Source organism: Euprymna scolopes, chromosome 23, assembly GCF_053919585.1.
Source record: "Euprymna scolopes isolate OS-2025 chromosome 23, ASM5391958v1, whole genome shotgun sequence".
Classification (NCBI taxonomy): domain Eukaryota; kingdom Metazoa; phylum Mollusca; class Cephalopoda; order Sepiida; family Sepiolidae; genus Euprymna; species Euprymna scolopes.
In genome coordinates this window covers 51,353,150-51,376,310 of record NC_136504.1, presented here as the reverse complement: position 1 = coordinate 51,376,310, position 23,161 = coordinate 51,353,150, and the positions used below count along the sequence as shown (strand labels likewise).

The window sequence follows — 23,161 nt, the reverse complement described above, 5'->3', positions numbered from 1 at the left end:
ACAAGAATGTTTTCACCTTGTTCATTTGGTTCCAAAAAATTTCGTTGTTCTTTTGAGCTTTGTATTTTGACCACAAATACGTCTGCATACGACCCGTTTAAAAAATCAACATTATATCAGTTTCTTAAGTAATCTCAATAATGTAAAGTTGTACGGGAACCAATACTTTTTAGCCTCAATCGCAAAGGAGAAAAAAAAAATAGGAAAGAACTTTGACACGCTTTTTTTGTGTAACGACATTTATTTCCATCATTCTCTCGTTAACGCTGTGATATCCCTCACGGGATCCTGGTCTTGAACGTCATCCACGCATCCAACGTAATCTCGAACGTTACTCCCGTCTCTAACGTTATCTCCTTTTTAAAGCCCTTATTTTTTCCTAATCCGTGACGTCATTTTGTATGCATTTGCATACGCGCGTCCGCGCTGTCTTACAATTATTGATTTTACAAAAAACTCTTTTTTATTATGTGTAATTACAATGGCTATGACAACAGAATTCTCTTTTCATTGTTTTGACTCTCGAGTATATATCTGACACAGTAAGACACAGTTAATCCACCGAGAACCACATCACTCTATATAAAAGCATACAAGATGTGAACGGATACACACTCGAGAGTCAAAACAATGAAAAGAATATGCTGCTGTCCTAGCCCTTGTAATCACTTATGAAAACAACAAACAAAAAACTCTCGGGTATAAAGATAATGGAATTTATTAGTTTGACAAGTGAAAATATCAGTAGAATGCAATGATTTCCCTACGCAATAACTCTGTTAATGTTCAGTCTACAGACTCGAAATTTGATATATAGGGTACTGAGATTGGGGGAAATCTTTGTAATCCGTTTTCGGCCATAAATTTGGCTGTTAAGGGGTCGAAGTTAAACGATATGACCTTTGAGAACTCTATCAAACTCCTCCGGTAATTTTGGTTCTAAACATTGGAAATTTTAGATATATGTGCCTTGGACATGGATCTAACTTAATAACTTGATTTGAGCTCAAAACAGTAAATGTTAAGGGGTCATAGTAGGGGTCAAAGTTTTAAAAAAATTGACCACTGCGTCTCTACCAAATTACTCAAAAAATTTCGGGTGTAAACATTTGAAATTTTATATAAATGGTATTCAGAGATAGGGCAAGCTTTTTAATCGGTTTGGGTCGAAAATTTGAGCTACCAATTTATAAATGTATGTATGAATGTTTGCATGTCTGCCTAAAACTTTCGATAGAGGCGACGGATTTTCACAAAATCAGTATCGTTTTAAAGCTCGACCCTTCAGACGACAATACCGAAAAATTGGCTAAAAACATTAATTTATTCACCCTCAACTGGGCACTTTTCTACAGGGAGGGGGTCCCTTTTTTTCGCCGATATTTTCGAAAATCATCCCCTCCTTTCGATTGTCTAGCCTTAATTTAAACCTACGTCACTTCCGGTTTGACGGTGGTCGTAATAGCAAAGACGTCACGTTTTTTGCGCGTTCTTTTCCCTCTTCGCGGTACAAGTTCGAGCCTGTCTTCCTACTACCACTTTTTTTTTTGCTCAACAAACACCTCCAAACACCCGGGCAACGCCGGGCTGAAATGCTAGTATAAATACATACACTAAAAGAATTATATTCTGTCACTAGCATGACCTGTCAACCGGCGTTGCCTGGTGAAATACTATCCCCCACCTTGCAAAAATGTAGCGAAAAGTATTGGGCGATATCATGCAAGTACTGTTTGAATAAAAAAACAAAACAAAAAAAAAACAAGGGAATGCGTATATCAGTATGAATTAATAAAAGTACAAATAATTGGTTCATTAGACTAATAATGGAAAGTATAAACAGAAGTTTTACAAGTTAGTGAATCTCACGGTATATGGACTGTTTAGAGTGATCGAAATCAGTGGTAGCAGTCGTAGCTTTTTCCGTTTGTTGTTCAAGTCTTTCTCTAATAGTATTAAAGTAAATTCCAGTTTTATGTCGTCTTTTTTAACGTATAAAACAAAGCAATTACGACATTTCACTTCAATTCTGTGAGTATTGTCATGTTAAGCACGGCTTTTGGAATAGACGTCCCAAACTTTCCATGTTAAGAACGGCTTTCGGAATAGACACCACCAACCTTCCTTTCTTAAGAACGGTGTTTGGAATAGATACCTCCAACATTCCCATGTACACCACGGCTTTCAGAGTAGACAGAACCCTTTTTTTTTAGGTGGGATGGGGTGGAAATATAATTTCCCCAAATTTAACCGTGATAATCGTTGTCAGCTTACCCACCCACAAATGATAAAAAATGAAAAAATTGTAGGGTGGTAATCTAGGTAGGAAAGAAGTAGATTTATTTATCGCGTATGTGTACAAACCTGGTAGCCAGTGAATTACAGAGCATGATACAGGTCTTTATATCTTTATAAGTACTTGTCTCCGCAGAATTTGAATGAGATTTTCTTAATTAGCATAGTTAAAAACCTCTAAAGTAGCCATTCTAAAAAATAATGTATATGTCGGCCTAATGTACAAATTTATCCCACACAAAAAACTTAACGTACGTGCAATCTCGTGAATCAGACCAGAAAAATTTAAATAAAATACTTCACCGAATTCAAGTTCCTATGTAATGAAATTTACGTTAAAACTGTAGCGTAAGTAATCGGTGTAAAAAAATAGGCCATTGTGACTAAATCTAGACCCTTACTTGCAAACACCCATGCTGGTCTGCCAATTGAGGTATGGAAGCAAACAATAGAAATATCTAAACAGGTAATCTTGCAGAATTGACCCGAATTCTCGAGATATTCCCCCAATCATGGATCGGATGCGACCGGCAATCATCAGATTTAACCGAGTGCAGTAACAGATGCAAACTAATTTCTAAACAAACAAACCGGAAAAATTAGAATTACACTAAATATGAATAACAAAAACCTAACGAATACTGAATATAAATGTTTTGTTTATTTTTTCAATAATTTTCTTTTGCAAATTATTTATCAACATTTTTTAAAGGAAAGTTTTATTTTTGTTATAGAAAAACTATAAAAATGTGTTTACAAAAATCGTAAATTGTTAGGTGAGCGAGCGAGACTAAGAGAGAGAAGTAATTGCCTACGAAGCGAGAAACAGAGAAATAGAAAGAGAGAGAGAGAGAGAGAGAGAGTTTGGAGGAATATATACAGCGAGAGAATTACCTATAAAAACGTAAGTATGTTTGTAAAAAGTATAAATATTTACTGAAACAAAGGTACACATTGATCGAACGAACGAGCGATTTATTCATAGGGCAAAATAACTATCATTGCGACGCCATGTTTGAAATGGCACATTAGCGTTCGTTTAGCATGCTAATACCGTTATTCTGGACCATCCAATCAGAAGGAGCGAAACTAATCTGGGGAATCTTTATTATTTTTTTATTATTTTATTATTTTTTAACTGAAAAGGTAAAGATTCTGTTATGTCAATGAGTTTATGATCCAGTTACGAAGGATGAAACCCCATATCTGTCCCAAGAGCAGAATACCCCCGTGATAATGAGAGCGACAGAAGTACTTGTTATTTAAAGTGAAAAATAGGAACTATTTCCTCTAAAGGTGGTTGCGGTTGTGATGATGTTGCTCCTAGGATGTAAAATAGGATTTTATTATAACAACCATGTGTGTCGAAAATGTGTTCTAAAGTTATATAAGATAGTAGCTAATAATCTAGACATAATAAATTTGCATGTGGCATATGTTGTAAACCTACCGTATTTTGGTCCAGAGGGGAATTTCTGCAATCAAAATATTATATGGGAGTTATAAATTTCAGTTATCTGTGCGCGCGTTTGTGTGTTTGTTCGTGTATTTGTGTGTTTTTATACTCGCTCAAAACTTCTGTCATCCGCATCGAACTGGCATGAACCTGGTACCGTTAGAAAGAGCGATCTCTAGGACACATAATATCGAAAAATAGAAAAATCGCCAATTATTTCATGTAGTAAATGGCGTTTTGTTTGAAGGGAGGTCAGGTAAAAATCTTGGTTTTAACGCTATTTGTAAATCGCGCATGCGCGAACGGTCGGTTCGTCCTTTCATTTTAAAAAGATATTGCGAAGTTGTAACATCGTTGGTGTCTTGGTCTAACCGATAACGAGTTCGCTTATGAACGTAACTTTTGCAAGTTCGCGCCCACCACGGGGCATTTTGTTCTTTTAATTAGACGATAATTAATAAGTATTTTTTTCTTTTAAAAATTCTCAACTTTTTACGGCGATTAAATTTACATGTTTTTACTGTATCTTTTATTTTTCATTAAGTTTTTTTCTCTCGTACTTTTTACAATTCTCTACTTCACGGACTGTAAACACAAACCTTTGTAGATTGAGGCAGCATTTAACAAATTTATTTAAACTGTCGAACAATCACGTTGGAAAAAATGGTCAGCTACATTTTCGTATTTTTATCCCTGCTGTCATTTGTCTGTCCGTCTATCTCCATTTTTTTGCTTACAAATTTTGCTTTCGGTTTCGATCCTGGCTGATGGCACTGAAGTTGTTTTTTTTTTAATTGACTCTCTTATAATATATATGAAATTTCCATAAATTAAAATATCATATTTAACAGTATTTTACGATCGAGCAACGCTGAGCGCTCAACACTAGTCTTATAATAAAGTAAAGTAGGTTTATTATTCGAAATTTATCATCGATATCCTTAAATCTAACAAATCAATATTTAACTTGCCTATGATTTTTTTTTCCTCTTCAGGGCATTATTTACATGAAAATATATTTCGATCTAGTTAATTTGAAAAAATACTTATTCTGCTAGGAAAATTGTTAAATGTATATAACAATTAAATAAAGACTTAAAAAGCATAGATAAAAATAGAGACTGCTCTATTTATTTTACACAATAAACAATTATAAATGTTTAACATTTATATTAATCTACGCATTTACAGCAAGAACAGCATGATGAGAAAACTGAAAAACAAAGAAAAATACATTTATGTGTGTATATAATCTTATTTGTAATTTTGTCCCCTATTTCCTTGCCGTTAATAGCTTTGCTAAGAACAGGTAAATACTTTTGTCACTTCCTTTTCGCAAATATGGACCCGTGTTCTTAACAACAATAACAACAAAAAATGAATTCCAAATAGATCTAATCGAATTTTATATTTAATCTAGCGAACCGTTTTTATTTGGATTATTAATATCATAAAGGAATTGAAAGAAACTTGCCCACTTACTGTTCTAAGTCATGGTAAAAAATATGAAAAAAATCTTTTGGTGCGCTAGCTTTTCTAATACTCCATCTTCCAGCCTTGTGATATATCTTCTTGCTGTGAGAAACTACCTAATGATTACACTTACTTGTATATCACAATAGTAGGTATAATTATTAATTGTAAATTTCGTCGTCCGTGATGGTATCCATTTGAATAAACAAATCACATGGGCAAATACATTTGCCAGACTCACTGACATAAAAACATGATGGTCATCAAATCGAACAATAATACACATATTTTGATCGATGGTTTATTTTTCCTTTTTGGCTTATGATATCTAATCGTTTAGGTTTGAAATCGATATAGCCGTATGCGTTTGTCTTATCGAAAATAGCTAAAAAACAAACAAAAAAAAAACAATATCGATGCTGAAAACCATTAAGTTGTTTTCTCAACCGCATGGGAAGTATTCTTGTCTCTCGTACTTCTTCAATTGATGCCGAAAGATCAATGCTCTTTTACGATCAACATTGTATTATTCGTTTGCAGGATTGGTCCATCGGAATCGAATTGCGCATTGCAAACTTGGGATTTACAGTCTTGTTAATAGGGCTTATTGACGTATTCCAATTGTTTGGTATCGATGAATTTAATCATGCCTACAGTAATAAAACTAGCTGAAGTACACGTTTATGCAGGAGTTCTCAACTGATCCTGAATTTTAAAACCAAAATAAGTACTTAAAATATCTATTAAGTATTTTTAATCCATATTTTTATTAAAAAAATATTAAGGTTTATGGCGATTATTGATATCGACCAGGAAATTACTGGAACGGTATAGCTACCCCCCCCCAAAAAAAAACAAAAACAAAAACAAAAACAAAAACAAAACAAAACAAATCAATTCTCCAGTGCGAGATTCGAATCCACAATGACGTATAATATTGGAAATGAAACGTTATTAATGTAATTATTTTTCGCGTAGAGTTCTTCTAACCTTCCTGCATAGTTCGATTTTCTTACATAAACAAGCATACGTATGAACTATTTTGTTTTTCATTAATCTATCTAATTTATAACTATAAAGCTGAGTTCTTTCGCCCAGACATTATAAGTAAAAGCTTGCCTTTTCTATTAAGAAATATTGAAACGGACTTCTTGATATACTTAGTCTTGAATATGCAAGCGACTGCATGAAGGTTAACTAATTTGCGTATTCCTTAAAAAAAACGAGTTTCTTAATTACTTATTAATTTTATGTTTTCTTATTAGATGATTGGTTTCATTTAAATATTACGCTTAATTAATTTTCTACATTGTGCATAAATGCGAATGCATATATATATACATATATATATATATACATATATATACATATAATATATATATATTATATATATTATATATACACATATATATACATATAATATATATATATTATATATATACATATATATACATATAATATATATATATTATATATATACATATATATACATATAATATATATATATTATATATATACATATATATATACATATAATATATATTATATATATACATATATATACATATAATATATATATATTATATATATACATATAATATATATTATATATATACATATATATACATATAATATATATTATATATATATACATATATATACATATAATATATATTATATATATATACATATATATACATATAATATATATTATATATATACATATATATACATATAATATATATTATATATATACATATATATACATATAATATATATTATATATATATATACATATATATACATATAATATATATTATATATATACATATATATACATATAATATATATTATATATATATATACATATATATACATATAATATATATATATATATATATATATATATATATATATATATATTACAGGGTGAACAGAAAGTCCTTGGACCATTTTTAGTTTTAAAATTAAATATTGTTAAAATCACTTTTTCTCTTTTCGAATAAAGTAAGTATTTAGTCTAACTATTGATCTAATTATTTTCAACAAAAATATTAAAATAATTTTGTTTAAACTTTCAGAAAAATGAGCAAATGAGAGGTCATAATTCAGCTTCATTGCGCGGGAAGGACAAACTCAGAGATTATTAAGCTCTTGAAAGTGGCTAAATCCACCGTGTACCATGTTGTGAACAGATTTAAGGAACTTGGTACATCTGAAGACCATCCTAGGAGTGGAAGACCTCGCACTGCACGAACAAAGAAGGTGATTAAAGCTGTCCGAGAGAGGGTAAGGAGGAACCCGAAGAGATCTGCAAGACAAATGGCTAAAGACATGAATGTGAGCGTGACCTCGATGAGAACCATCGTAAAAAACGATCTCCAGTTGTCCCCCTACAAGATGAGAAAGAGACAGTACCTCACACCTGTCCAAAAGCACAAGAGACTTGAAAGAGCAAAGCTTCTTCTTGGAGAACTGAAGGCTGACACGGCAGAGCGAGGGATCTTTTTTTCTGATGAAAAACTCTTCACAATTGAAGCGACTGTTAACAATCAGAACGACAGAGTTTACGCAAAATCTTCAGCAGAGATTGGTGACTCCGTGAGAATAGTTTTCCGCCGAAAAAAGCCATCTTCCCTCATAGTGTGGGCTGCAGTCTCCAAATCTTGGAAGTCGCCTCTGATTTTCGTGGAGCATGGGGGTTAAGATCAACACAGATCGCTACATTAACGATATTTTGGTTCCAGCATTTGAAGAGATGTAGAAACACTTCAAAGATCAGCCTTTCACCTTCCAACAAGATGGAGCACCATCCCACACCTCCAGAAAAACTCAGGACTGGTGCCAACGTCATTTTCCAAGATTCTGGAGTAAGGAGATGTGGCCTCCTGCATCGCCTGATTTGAATCCCATGGATTTTTCGGTGTGGTCTTTGTTGGAGGCAAAGGTCTGTTACGTTGCTCATCTAAGTGTTGATGCTTTGAAGACATCTCTTCTGAGTGAATGAGCTAAAATACCTCAGGAAACGCTGCGTGCCTCGGTTGGTAACTTCAGACAGAGAATTGAACGTCTAATCGAAAGGAAGGGACATCACATTGAAAATAAATAATTTGAATTTATTCTTGGTTTCCTAACTTATAATTTTCATTCATGTTTAATTTATATTTTTGTAATTTTCTATTAATAAACCACTTTTGAATTGGTCCAAGGACTTTCTGTTCACCCTGTATATATATACATATATATACATATAATATATATATATTATATATATACATATATATACATATAATATATATATATATATATATTATATATACATATATATACATATAATATATATATATTATATATATACATATATATACATATAATATATATATATTATATATATATACATATATATACATATAATATATATATTATATATATATACATATATATACATATAATATATATATATATATATACATATATATACATATAATATATAATATATATAATATATATATATATAATATATATAATATATATATATATATATATATATATATATATATATATATATATATATATATATATATGAAGGACCTTTTCGGTGTGTGCAAAAAGTCTCTACCAAATTCCTGTCTGAATATTTGGTTTGTAGGCTTGAAATGTAGGTTATTTGAAACATCGAGAATATTTTTGATTGCTGCTAAAATGACAAAATTGAAAAAAAAAAACGAACAAAAAAAAAAAAGAAAAAACAGGTGATTTTGGCAGGAGTAAATCGACTAACTCCTGAGCATGCGCATACACATTTTAGCTGGAAATCGCATATATACATTTTTAGCTTGAATTCTCATAATTTTTTTAATCCATGTAGTGATAGCTTAGACGTTAACGACGAAAGCTGGAGCGCAGAATTTTTTAGTCTCGATTTCAGCTGATGGTCAGTTTTATTTACTTTTGAAATCATTTATATACATTAGAGACAATATAATAATAAATAGAGAATTTGTTTACTACTACTACTACTACTACTACTAATAATAATCTATATATCTATAAAAGTGAACGTGTCTGTCTGTCTGTCTGTCTGTTTGTGTGTCTGTGTGTCTGTGTGTGTATATTTCCCTACGCAATAACTCTGTCAATTTTTAGTCTATAGACTCGAAATTTGAAATACCGGGTACTGAGATTTGGGAAAATCGATGTGACGGGTGTCAGCCAGAAATTTGGCTGTTAAGGGGTCAAATTTTAACGATTTGACCTTTAAGAACTCTACCAAACTCCTCCGACAATTTTGGGTCTAGACACTTGAAATTTTAGATATAGGTTCCTTGAACCTGGATCTAACTTAATAAAGTGATTTGAGCCCGAAACAATACATTTTAAGGGGTCATAATAGGGGTCAAAGTTTTATAAAATTAACCATTTTTTTTGTTTTTTTTGCTTTTTTTGCACAGCATACACCTCCAAACACCCGAGCAACGCCGGGCATCCCTGCTAGTATATCTATAAAAGTGAACGTGTCTGTGTATCCGTGTGTCTGTGAGTCTGTCTGTCTGTGTGTGCACATTTCCGTACGCAATAACTTTGCCAATTTTAAGTCTACAGACTTGAAATTTGATATACAGCTTACTGAGATTTGGGAAAATACTTGTGAGCGGTTTTCGGCCAGAAATTTGTCTTTTAAGGGGTCAAAGTTCAACGATTTAACCTTTGAGAACTCTACCAAACTCCTCCGCCAATTTTGGATCTATGCACTAGAAATTTTAGATATAAGGTTCCTTGGACATGGATCCAACTTAATAACTTGATTTATGCCCAAAACATTAAATGTTAAGGGGTCATAATAAGGGTCAAAGTTAAAAACAATTTGACCTCTGCAGTCTCTATCAAATTACTCACACAATATCTGGTCTAAACATTTGGAATTTTACATAAAGGGTATTCAGAGATAGGGCAAGCTTTTTAATCGGTTTGGGTTGAAAATTTTTAGTTACCAATATATAAATGTATGTAAGTATGTATGTTTGCATGTTTGCCTTAAACTTCCAATAGAGGCGACGGATTTTACCAAAATCAGTATCGTTTTAAAGTTCGACCTTTCATACGACAAATATCGAAAAATTGGCTAAAAACATTAATATCTTCACCTTACACTAGGCACTTTTCTACAGGGGGGGTCGCTTTTTTCGCCTATATTTTTGAAAGTTATCCTCTCCTTTCGATTGTCTAGCCTTAATTTAAACATAAGTTACTTCAGGTTTGGCGGTGGTCGTAACAGCATAGACGTCAGGTTTTTTCACCCGTTCTTTTCATCCTGCGGGGTATAGGGTTCGAGCCTGCCTTCCTACTACCACTTTTTTTTTTTTTGCTCAACATACACATCTAAACACCCGGGCAACGCCGGGCTGAAATGCTAGTAATAATAATAAATATGAAATGTGAATGAATTAAAATATCATATTTATGCGTATTTTACGACCGGGAACGCCGAGTGGCCTTCTAGTGTATAAATAAATTTGTGAAGAGTTATCAAGTATTTTCCAAATCCAAATTTTTAATTAAAACCCATGCTAGTATATCTATAAAAGTGAGCGTGCCTGTCTGTCTGTGTACATTTTCCTACGCAATAACTCTCTCAATTGTTAATCTACAAACTCGAAATTTGATATGCAGGGTACTGAGATTTGGGAAAATCGATGTGATCGGTTTTCGGCCAGAAATTTGGCTGTTAAGGGGTCAAAGTTCAACGATTTGACCTTTGAGAACTCTACCAAACACCCCCGACAATTTTGGATCGAAACACTTGAAATTTTAGATATAGGTTCCTTGGACATGAATCTAACTGAATAACTTGATTTAAAGCCAAAACAATAAATGTTAAGAGGTCATGATAGGGGTCAAAGTTTAAAAAATTGACCGTTTTTTTTTTATACATTTGGTTTTTTATGCATACACCTCCAAACACCCGGGCAACGCCGGGCTGAAATGCTAGTATATAAAAAAATGAAATATTGTAATTAAAGCAATAGCCGATGTTTTGGACCAGTTTGGTGGCTTTACATACAAAAAGGAAAACAAAACACATTGTGGCAAACTGACAAACTTGAACGAAATCATAACCTCCTCGACAGAAATAATTTTTCTTGCAATTCTACATTATTTGTATAGGAGAAGTATCGCATATTTCACATTGTTAATAGATGCCCGGGAAGCCGCTAATATCGGTGCACAGTTTTAAAAAGCAATGCCTTAAAATCATAACCAGTGTTCTGGAAGATTAAAATTAGGTTATTCAGAAAATAATGGCGACTTCCAACCTCTAATTTCAAACGCTTTTAATCAAATTAGACTAAATGTTATTAATGCAAATGAAAACCAGTTATCAGAACATCAATTACCATATCAGTTTGTATATTTACTCACACACACACACACACACACACACACACACACACACACACACACACACACACACACACACACACACACACACTAGGAGTCCGCCCAACGTTGCCTGGTCGTAAAATACGCATGAATGTTATATTTTTATTTATGCAGAATTCTTATTAATTATAAGCAGAAATACCGTAAGAATTAAACGTAACGATAAATTTCTTTTAAAAAATGAAGCAAAAAAAAAAAAAAAAACCGTAAGAAATTGAGACATGTGTATGCGAGTATTATGTGTTTTTAGTCGCGTGCAAGCGACTCTATAAGTCACTTCGTTGGTCCGTCGGTCGGTCAGTCGGTCGGTCTGTTCGTAACACTATTGTGCTTGGCCTTTTTAGTTAAGATCAAAGGTCTGTTGTTAATAGATGCTGTTCTTAGCTTTTTAAGTTTTTCTTGGACTTTTGGCCAAGATCAAAATGTAGTATCTATTCCGGCAGATACTGCAAGCAAAGACCATATGTGGGGGCAATCCCACATATAAGACCTTGGTCAATGTAGGGGCAACCCTTCATACCAATTGTCACTATCCAGCTCCCCTACTCCCCGGGGAGTTGGTCCCCATTTCCCCTTCACTCCTCACATTAAAAATCGGCCTTGTGCCTAATTTGCTCGGCGGGGGGGGGAGCAAATAAATACCATTTTCTTGGTCTTTTGGCCAAGATCAAAGTGTAGTATCTGTTCTTACAACATGCTGTACTTATGTTTGTAACTTTTCCTTGGCCACATAGCTAAGATCAAAGTGTAGTATATGTTCTTAACAGATGATGTACTTACGTTTGTAATTTTTAATTGGCCACATGGCTAAGATCAAAGTGTAGTATATGTTCTTAACAGATGATGCACTTACGTTTGTAACTTTTCCTTGGCAATGGAAGGGTTTCCCCTTCCATTACCAAGGCATTTTTAGTCGCATGTAAGTCACTCCATCGGTCGGTCTGTAACACATTTACATTTTATCTTTTTTTTACGCAAGGGGTATGGAGTAACATTTTTGTCCCCCGATTTATCAGAGAGGGACCTATGTTTTCAATGGGTCCGTCTGTCCGTTAGTCCGGATGATGGACGGATAACCGTCCATTAGTTTTTCATGAAATTTTGTCACAAATTATATTTCAATATATAAATGTGCATAGTATTTTTTTTTTTTTTTGCGAAAAATCATGTTTTACCCGCAGGGTTTCAAAAGTGGTCAAAAATGGCCCAAAATTACACTTTTTGTTCCGTAGCATTTGATCCATCCATTAGATTTTTCTGAAACCTGACCAAAATGTGGAGAGCATTGTTCTTGATATAAATTCAGTGTGGGTGACCCTGGAAAAAGTTTGGTTTGCATCCTCCAGGGATTTTTTGTGCTGAAAACGCCCTTTCTTCTGGCGCGTTTCTCATATTTCTCAACAAAAACTTGATATGTCTATATAGTGGTTTCCCATGTTACTGAATGTAAACATACATGTGTTAAGGTGTGAAACTGCACTGTTTATCCATTGTCACTGGTATTCGGCATTAAAAGTGGCTCATAAGGGGTCAAAAATGTACCAAAATTTAAAAAAATGACACTTTTTGCCCCATAAATTTTTATCTATCCATTAGATTTTTCTGAAACTTGTCCAAAATGTGGAGACCATTGTTCTTAATATAAATTCAGTATGGATGACGCTGGTAATATTCTGGTTAGCGTCCCCCATGTATTTTAGTGCTAGAAAACACCCCTCTTTGGGACTCCCATGCAGCACCAATTTTTAAGACTATATTTTGTACAGAGGGGGACCATGCACGCGCGGCTCGTTTTTTAAGCAAGGGGTATGGAGTAAGATTTTGGTCCTCCGATTTATCGGAGAGGGATCTATGTTTTTGGTGGGTTTGTCTGTCCGTTAGTCCGGACGATTGACGGATAACCATCCATAAGTTTTTCCTGAAATTTTTCACAAATTATATTTCAATATATAAATGTGCATAGTAAAAAAAAAAATTGCGCGGAAATTCCCATTTCGCCTATAGGGGCTCATAGAGGTAAAAATTGCCCCCAAATGGCCAAAAATGACACTTTTTGTCCCGTAACATTTGATTCATCCATTGAGTACGACAACCATTAGGCCATCTTGAAACGATCCTTAAAAAGTGTTTTCAAACCTACTTATTCTTAACATAAGGAATCTGTCATGTGAACGATTCAGGCATGCGCATTCGTGAAACAGTTGAAAATTTACAAAATTCTGATGACCCCCCCACGTACCAATTTTTCAATTTTGACACATATTTTTTCTAAAGGAAAACTAAATAAAACGGTTTCTACATGTCTGAATACCCTACATACCAAATTTTGAGCCTGCAGATTAAAATCGTGGTGTATATAGGTTGAGCATTGTCCTTACACGCATTCTCACTAATTAGTGGCCTGGCGAGGCCACAAGCGAGACAGCCAAGCAAAAACACACCCTAAACAGAATTCATCCTACAGCAACAAAATTGAAGCTGGCATGCCAGGACACTACATATACAAATGTAGGCAAATTTGGACATATTTCATTGGTTCTTTTTAAGCAATTGTCATAAAATTTTAACATAGAATAGTATTATAATCTAAAAAAAAACCCTGCAAATTTTCATATAGTTTCGTTACATAGAACCAAAGATATGAACATTTAAATATACAATTTGGCTAGCAATATATATATATATATATATATATATATATATATATATATATATACCACATCTATTAGCAATTTTTTTTATCATAATTTAACAATTGAAGGCTCGTTGGAAAGCTAATGACCTGATTTGTGTAATGTGCTATTTGACATTTACGCTTATGGTCGCATAAAAAGGAGATAATCCATCATCCAGAGCCTACTGTTGGCACGTTTTTACAGTCATAAAATGTTTCAATCATAGTCATTTGTTTTCCTAGTTTTGCATACGAATTAAAAAAAAATATATCTAAAACTCTGACCTTGATGAAGAGAAGACTAAAACTTGCTGCTATGGTTTCAAATGATTTGAAATAACAGCAAGGTGAGACATGATTCCAAATATTTCTCATATGCTATATCTCGCCTCTTTGGTTTTCATACATAAAGTAAATTTCACCGTGTATATAATTATTTGATACTGGAGATATTCATAATTGTACCCTGTTTCCAAAAGGGGGGTTTGTTACATAAGAGAAATATTTGGAATCGAGTCTCCCTTCGCTGTTATTTCAGCTTATTTGAAACCATAGCAGCAAGTTTTAGTCTCCCCTCCGTAAAGGCCAAAGGTTTAGGGATATATATATATATATATATATATATATATATATATATATATATATATATATATATATATATATATATATATATATATATACTAGGATGGGTACCCAGCGTTGCCTGAATTTATATGAAGTTCCGTTTTAAACACTCCTGTACACTAATCATTTTCATCATGGGCAACGTAATACCCCCCACAGCAAAAAAAGAAAACAAAAAAAAAACGAATGAAAACATGTAAATGTAAGCGCCCAAAAAAAACACAAAAAGAGGTATGTGATACCCTCTCCACCAGATATTTCGGCAGAAGGCCTACAAAGAGAAGAAACTATTCTCCAGATATTGAGCACTGGAAAGAGCCCCCAAATAATCTCTATATATAAAGTAGTAGCGTTCATGTGTGTATTTGCCTGTGTGTACCACTCCCAATGACCAAAGAAATATATAGGCCATATGTGTGTACACTTCTGATCAAGAAATATTATGCCCCTGATGGGATACTTCTGTCAACTAGACATTATATTTTATACGTAACTTCTATTTATAGCAATCTTCAAACTACATCTACATTGATTGAGTTACGGTCATTAGCATATCACATTAAATTAAATCTATTAAAATAATTAACTCGATTATATTATTTATTCGACATAAAAACATCAACTGTACTAATTAAAAAATAATTATTTAGTTTATTTAAATTTCAATTTATATTTGATTTAACTTATTTTATCTTAAATCTGAAACCGTTTTATTTTCAAACCAGAAAACTACAGTGTGATCGTTTAATTGAAAAATTGCTTTAAACGGAGCACGTTATTAAATATTTTCTGCAATAGATTTGTTTTCATTTCGAAATATTTTCTAAGCTGATTTATTATTTTTCATTCGGAGGAAATTTTTTTGCGCTTATTCTTAATTTTTAAGTAACCTTTTTTATTTGTTAAAGAAAAATAATTAAAGCTAATGTCCCTATTTACTTGCATCCCCACGAGGGCAGAGTTAGTCAGACACAGGGCCAATTTTCCATGTGAGCAAAATCCATCATCCCACACATTATCTGCTTTTTTTTGTTTATAAGATTTATTTAAATTAAAAATAGTCAATTTTTACGACGCGATCCAGCGTCGTTTAACCCCTAAAAAAATTAAGAGCTGCTTTTTGTGGCTTATAACGTTTAAGCAGTCTTTAAAATAATCTTAAAGAATAAATTTTGAAAAACAATTAACACTTTAGCGCGGGGGATCACTTTTCTATATAAATTTAACGATAATGAACACCCACATTTTGGCCACAAAGCGTTCAGCCAAACATGTCATCTCTAGCATTTTTCAAGTTTGGCGATCGAGAAGGGGGGGGGGAAACATGACAAATACAATTTTTTTTGTTTTTTTGTGGTGGTGGTGGGGGAAACATAAAATAACGATAAATTTAATTAATTTTTATGAGACCACTCTGTACTTTCACCTAACAATTTTATAAACAGAACGAACCCCAAAAATATGACAAATTCATTTTTTTGGGGGGTGGGGGTGGATTACAGTAGAAATATTAAATGACGAAAAATTTAATTTAATTGTTTTTGGAATTAATTTTTTGTAGATCTTTTTCCTTTCTTTTTTTGCGATCGCACGGGCATTCGCTGCTATTTTTATTGAAACAAAGCTGTAATGATTTATTTTTAATAAATTTCTTCAGGGGGAGGGCTTTCCAGTGCTCAATATCCGGAGAATAGTTTCTTCTCTTTGAGGCCTTCTGCCGAAATATCTGGTGGAGAGGGTATAACATACTTCTTCTTTTTTGGGGCGATTACGTTTACATGTTTTCATCCATTCTTTTATTTTGTTGTGGGGGTATCCACGTTGCCCATGATGAAAATAATTAGTGTACAGGTGTCTTTCAAGCGGAATTTCATGTGTACCCATACTAATTAAAAATAAATCATTACAGCATTTGTTTCAATAAAAATCGCAGCTAATGCCCGTTCGATCGCAAATAAATAAATAAATAAATAAAAATAAAAAAGACCTACAAAAAATTAATTCCAAAAATAATTAAATTAAAATTTTCATTATTTTATATTTCTAATGTAATCCACCCCCAATTGAATTTGTCATATTTTGTGGTCCGTTCTGTTTATAAAATTGTTAGGTGAAAGTACAGAATGGTCTCATAAAAATTAATTGAATTTATCGTTATTTTATGTTTCAAATGTAATTCCAGCCACCCCCACCACCACCACCACAAAAAAACAAAAAATTGTATTTGTCATGTTTTGCCCCCCCCCCCCCGCCTCGATCGCCAAACTTGGAAAAATGCTAGAGATGACATGTCTGGTTGAACGCTTTGTGGCCAAAATATGGGTGCTCATTATACGTTAAATTTATATAGAAAAGTGATCCCCCACGCTAAAATATTATTTTTTTCAAAATTTCTTCTGTCATATTATTTTTAAAGGCTGCGTAAACGTATTAAGCCACAAAAAGCAGGTCTTAATTTTTTTAGGGGTTAAACAACGCTGGATAACGTCGTAAAAATTGACTATTTTTAATTTAAGATATTAAATAAATTATAAAGAAAATCTGTTTCGCAGGCAATTAAACACACTTGCTATGGTATAATTATTATAATAAATCCTGGGCAACACCGATTAAATTTTATAAACAAAAAAAGCAGATAATGTATGGGATGATGGATTATGCTTACATGGAAAATTGGTCCTGTATCTGACTAACTCTGCCCTTGTGGGATGCAAGTAAATGAGGACACTAGTTTTAATTATTTTCTCTAACAAATAAAAAAGGTTACTTAAAAATTAAGAATAAGCGAAAAAGAAATTTCCTCCGAATTAAAAATAATAAATCAGCTTAGAAGAATATTTCGAAAATTGCAGAAAATATTTAATAACGTGCTCCGTTTAAAACATTTTTTCAATTAAACTATCACAGTTATATCCCCTGTAGTTTTCTGGTTTGAAAATAAAACAGTTTCAGATTTAAAACAAAATAAGTTAAATCAAATATAAATTGAAATTTAAATAAACTAAATAATAATTTTTTTAATTAGTACAGTTGAAGTGAAGATATTATGTCGAATAAGTAATATCATCGAGCTAATTATTTAAATAGATTTAATTTAATGTGATATGCTAATGACCGTAACTCAATCAATGTAGATGTGGTTTGAAGAATGCTATAAATAGAAGTTACGTATAAAATATAGTGTCTCCGTTGACAGAAGTATCCTATTATGGGTGTTAATATTTCTTGACCAGGAGAGGTGTACACACATGACCTTTATATTTCTTTGGTCATTGGGAGTGGTACACACAGACAAACATACAAACGAATGCTTTTACTTTATATATATATATATATATATATATATATATATATATTCGTCTCGATGACTTAGAATAAATGCCAAATTATTGATGCTTTAATATGGTTAAATCTGTGCTTATTTTGGGTTTTAATACTAATCACTACAATTCCCTATTCATCCCTAACTGTGCACTGGGCGGATACCATAGTTCGTTCTCTGCACTCTATCATAATAAACGTCAGGACAAATTATCTATCAGATTGCTCCAGTAGACTCTTAGTAAACATTTGGAGTAAATATCTCATTGCCGTGGCCAATAACTATTAATCTTTATCTATTTATCGTGCGTATATCATGACATAAAATGCTTTTCATTAAAAGATTGGCCTTGAGTAGGACAGGAGGTTTATTTACGCCTGATGATGTCTTTTTTGACTAAAACAGTAGATGTATTGTAGCGACTCATTGTAATTTTCGTTCTCTTAATTCAATAAAATACTATATATATATATATATATATATATATATATATATATATATATATCCTTTTATCTAATTAATGTAATTGACTATTGCCTTATGCAAATTTTTCTGTATTAATTGTAATCATCGCTCGTTAGCCTATAAACGTCATAATCTGCTGTACAAACATTAGCTATCATCATTTTAGTGTTGATCATATGTTTACATTATCTATTTGGTGTTTAATCTCTGTGCTAATGAAGGGACTTTATTTCAATAAATATTGTATAATCTCAGAAACGATAATACATCAATTCGTCGTTGATTTTGAATTCTTGGAGCGTTAGTAAATGCTTTTTTACATAAATTATATTACCTCATACATTATATATATATATATATATATATATATATATATATATATATATATATATATATATGGCATCAGCTGATATGGTAATATATGAAGACGGGTGTAAATATAACATTAATTTTAAATTTCAATGTTTCTTTTTGTTTCTGAGAGTGGGGTATTGCACGTTCTCGTTGGAAACCTTCTAATTCGTAAAGTTCAAAAAATGTACCCATCCTGTTGGGACAATTAAACAGAATCGGGAATCGAAAAAAATTGGAAAATGTTAATGTATCTAAATCTGCAATTGAATCGGAAAAATGTGTGTCTATTTTTCGATGTCAAAAACAATTCCTTATATTTTCGTTTTTTATTTGATTTTGTGTAAAACATATTTCCCACTACTGGTAGTAATCAATTAAATTAAAAAGTATTTATTTATCTTTAAAAAAAATCAGTGAAACTAAAATTCATACATCATCCCCATAAGTTCATTTTTACACTTGAGAAAATATTTGCACGTTCACATTTTTACGCTAATCACAAAAAAGTAACAACTATATATATATATATATATATATATATATATATATATATATATATATATATATATATATATATATATATATATATATATATATATATATATATCAAAGACTTATAACAATCGAAATCAGAATCGGCAATTGAATTGGAATCCGGAAAATATCAAAATCGTCCCATTCTCATTTACTTAGCTTATATTGGGGCGAAGAAAACTCTAGTTTTACATATTTTTTTTAGTGATATTATATTATTTATGATTTAATATTATTAAAAAAATGATGTAAAACTATTTATTTTTTTATTTTGTACCTGACTTAAATTTTTTTTAAGGGTAGAAAATCCTCTAAATCACAAAATTTACTAAAATAAAAATAATGTGCTCATATTACTCACCGGGTTTCCTATGATATAGATTCCAAAATTCATTAAGAATATGTTTATTAGGTTAAGAGATTTCCGTGTATTTTAAGTAACTGATCTCCGATGGTCTTTGGCTTTTTATTTTCTTTCTTCTTCTCTCCTTTTTTTCCTTTTTCTTTCCTCACCTCTTTACATATTTATTAAACATTTCTCTTTAAATTGGAGAAGAATATTAAAAAAATGGGAAAGTTTTTGAGTTATTTTTAAATAATATTATAAATAATATTGTTGAGTTATTTTTAAATAATGTTATAAATAATATTGGTGAGATGTTTTTGAATAATGCTATAAATAATATTGTTGAGTTATTTTTAAATAATATTATAAATAATATTGTGAGTTATTTTTAAATAATGTTATAAATAATATTGGTGAGTTGTTTTTAAATAATGCTATAAATAATATTAGTGAGTTATTTTTAAATAATATTATAAATAATATTGGTGAGTTATTTTTAAATAATGTTATAAATAATATTGGTGAGTTATTTTTAAATAATGCTATAAATAATATTGGTGAGTTATTTTTAAATAATATTATAAATAATATTGTTGAGTTATTTTTAAATAATGTTATAAATAATATTGGTGAGTTGTTTTTAAATAATGCTATGAATAATATTGGTGAGTTATTTTTAAATAATATTATAAATAATATTGTTGAGTTATTTTAAAATAATATTATAAATAATATTGGTGAGTTGTTTTTAAATAATGCTATAAATAATATTGGTGAGTTGTTTTTGAAGCTGTTATTTATCGTGCGTATATCATGAAATAAAATGCTTTTTATTAAAAGATTGGCCTTGAGTAGGACCGGAGGTTTATTTACGTCTGCTGATGTCTTTTTTTGACTAAAACAGTAGATGTATTGTAGCGACTCATTGTAATTTTCGTTCTCTTAATTCAATAAAATACTATATTTTTAAAATTTTGTTGAAGAATTTTAAATCCTAAAATTTTAATGCTTTAAAGTCTTTTGTGGGGGTCGGGCCTAAAGTTTTTAAATAGTTTGCAGTTTTATTGTTATTTTTTCGAAGTCTTTGAATTTGTGAACTTGGTTTTGATTTTAAAAACATTTGAAATTATTTAAAGAGAGTTTAGAGATTTTAAGTGTGTAAGGAATTTTAAATGTGTTTAAATGACATTTTATTTATTGGGTTTTATCATTTTTGTTAAATTTTAAATCGTGGAACATGTTTTTTTATTATACATTATTTTTAAAACATTTAAAATTCTATTCGCTGTATTTAAATAAGTTTTATGTTTCTATATAAAGTTTTAATAACATTTTGAGGGGATTTGCGAGATTTTCGGAATACATATAAAAGCCGGTCATTGAAAGAATTTCCAAAATAAGATTAACCCTGAGGTGTTTTTCTAATACAGTTGTTTATTGTTTCGGCAAACTAATTATAAAATTAATAGCACAACAAAACTTTCTATTCATTTTGCAAAAAAAAAAAAAAAGAAAAAATCGATAGCTCAATTGAGATAAGCGAAGTTAATTTTTTTCTTTATCCCCTTAAGCGATTGACAATCGACATATTAGGTTGAGAAAGAAAGTTCTTGCAGAAATGTTAATTTTAGTTTCAAATCATGTATTTTTAAATACGTTTTCCTTACAATACCTTTAATTTATATATCATTTTAAAGAGCGTTTTCGATATATCTAATCGTTTAATTTATGATCGTTTTGAAACAATTATGTCTTCTTTTCAGAACGTTGAATACAAGATGGAAAAAATCAAATTCGAACAAATTTCTCATTTCAATTCAAGATAGGCCGAAAAGCTGCCGAAATCTCACGCGATATAAACGAAGCGTTTGGCCAACAAACCACTACTTAACACACAGCACAATGGTGGTTTCAGAAATTTCGTGAAGCAACAAGAATCTTGAAGATGATAAGCGTAATGGTCGACTATTGCATGTTGGCAACAGTAAATTAAGAGCCATAGTCGAAGCCAATCCACGCAGAACTGTTCGAGAACTTGCTTCCGAATTAAACCCAACGACTTCTAACTACTTGAGAGAGATTAAAAAGGCTAAAAAAAAAAAACTTGATAAATTTTCAGCTCACGAATTGAAGGACAAACAAAAGAGACACTGTTATGGAGTATTATCACCCTTTCTTTTACACAACAACGACTCCTTTCTCGACCGGGTTTTGATTTTTTTGATTTTTTGATGAAAAATGTTATTTACAAACAACCGGCGACGCTCAGCTCAGTGGTTAGACGCCGACGAAGCTCCACAACACTTGCTGAAGCCAGAGTTGCACAAAAATTATGTCATGCTGGCTTTGGTGGTTTGCGACCAGTCTCATCCGTTACAGCTTTTTGAATGCAAGTAAAACCATTATGGGGGCGAAGTACTGCCAATAAATGGATGAAATTCATCAGAAACTCTGACAACAAAACCCAGCATTAGTCACCAGAAAAAGACCAATTCCTCTTCACGACAATGCTTAACAGACTCTGCAAAAGTTGAACGAATTGGGCTACGAAACTCTGCCTCATCCGCCATACGCCTCAGACTTCTCACTTATCGAAAACTACTTTTCCAAGCATCTCGAAAATTTTCTGCGTGAGAAGTCCTTCAAAAACTTAAGCGATATCAAAAACGCCTTCAGCGACTTCATCGCCACCAGAACGCAAGATTTTTATGTTACTGGTATAAGTGCACTTGTTTTGCGTTGACAAAAGTATGCTGATTCTCATGGTGATGGTTTCGATCAATACATTTTTGTTTAAGCCAAGATATGTTCATCTGGATTTAAAAGTTAAAAAGCCGCAAAAACTTTCTTGTCAACGTAATAGTCAGAATAAGCTTTTTTTTAACCTTACACACGTGTTAACATGTAGACACCGTCGTAATGAAACAAAGAAAAGGAAAGAATTCGACCCACACTTTTTATCACTTAACAACAGACATTTATTTACAGGTACTTTTCTAGAAGCAAGCCTTGTCTCTCGTTCAAAAGCCTTCTCGTGTTGTATTCACGTGTGTGTGTATATATTCTGTACATATATACACGTGTATGTAACGAGTGTCTTATTGAATGTGCGCCTGTTCTTCATGCATATATTTACGTGTGATCACCTTGTTTTCAAAATGTTACAAAACAACTTAT

The 23,161-nt window shown here is 31.7% G+C and overlaps 1 pseudogene; it reads left to right on the top strand.

Moving 5' to 3' along the window:
• The first annotated feature begins 12,306 nt into the window (after positions 1-12,306).
• Positions 12,307-12,458, top strand: LOC145246341 (U2 spliceosomal RNA; annotated as a pseudogene).
• The last annotated feature ends 10,703 nt before the right edge of the window (positions 12,459-23,161 follow it).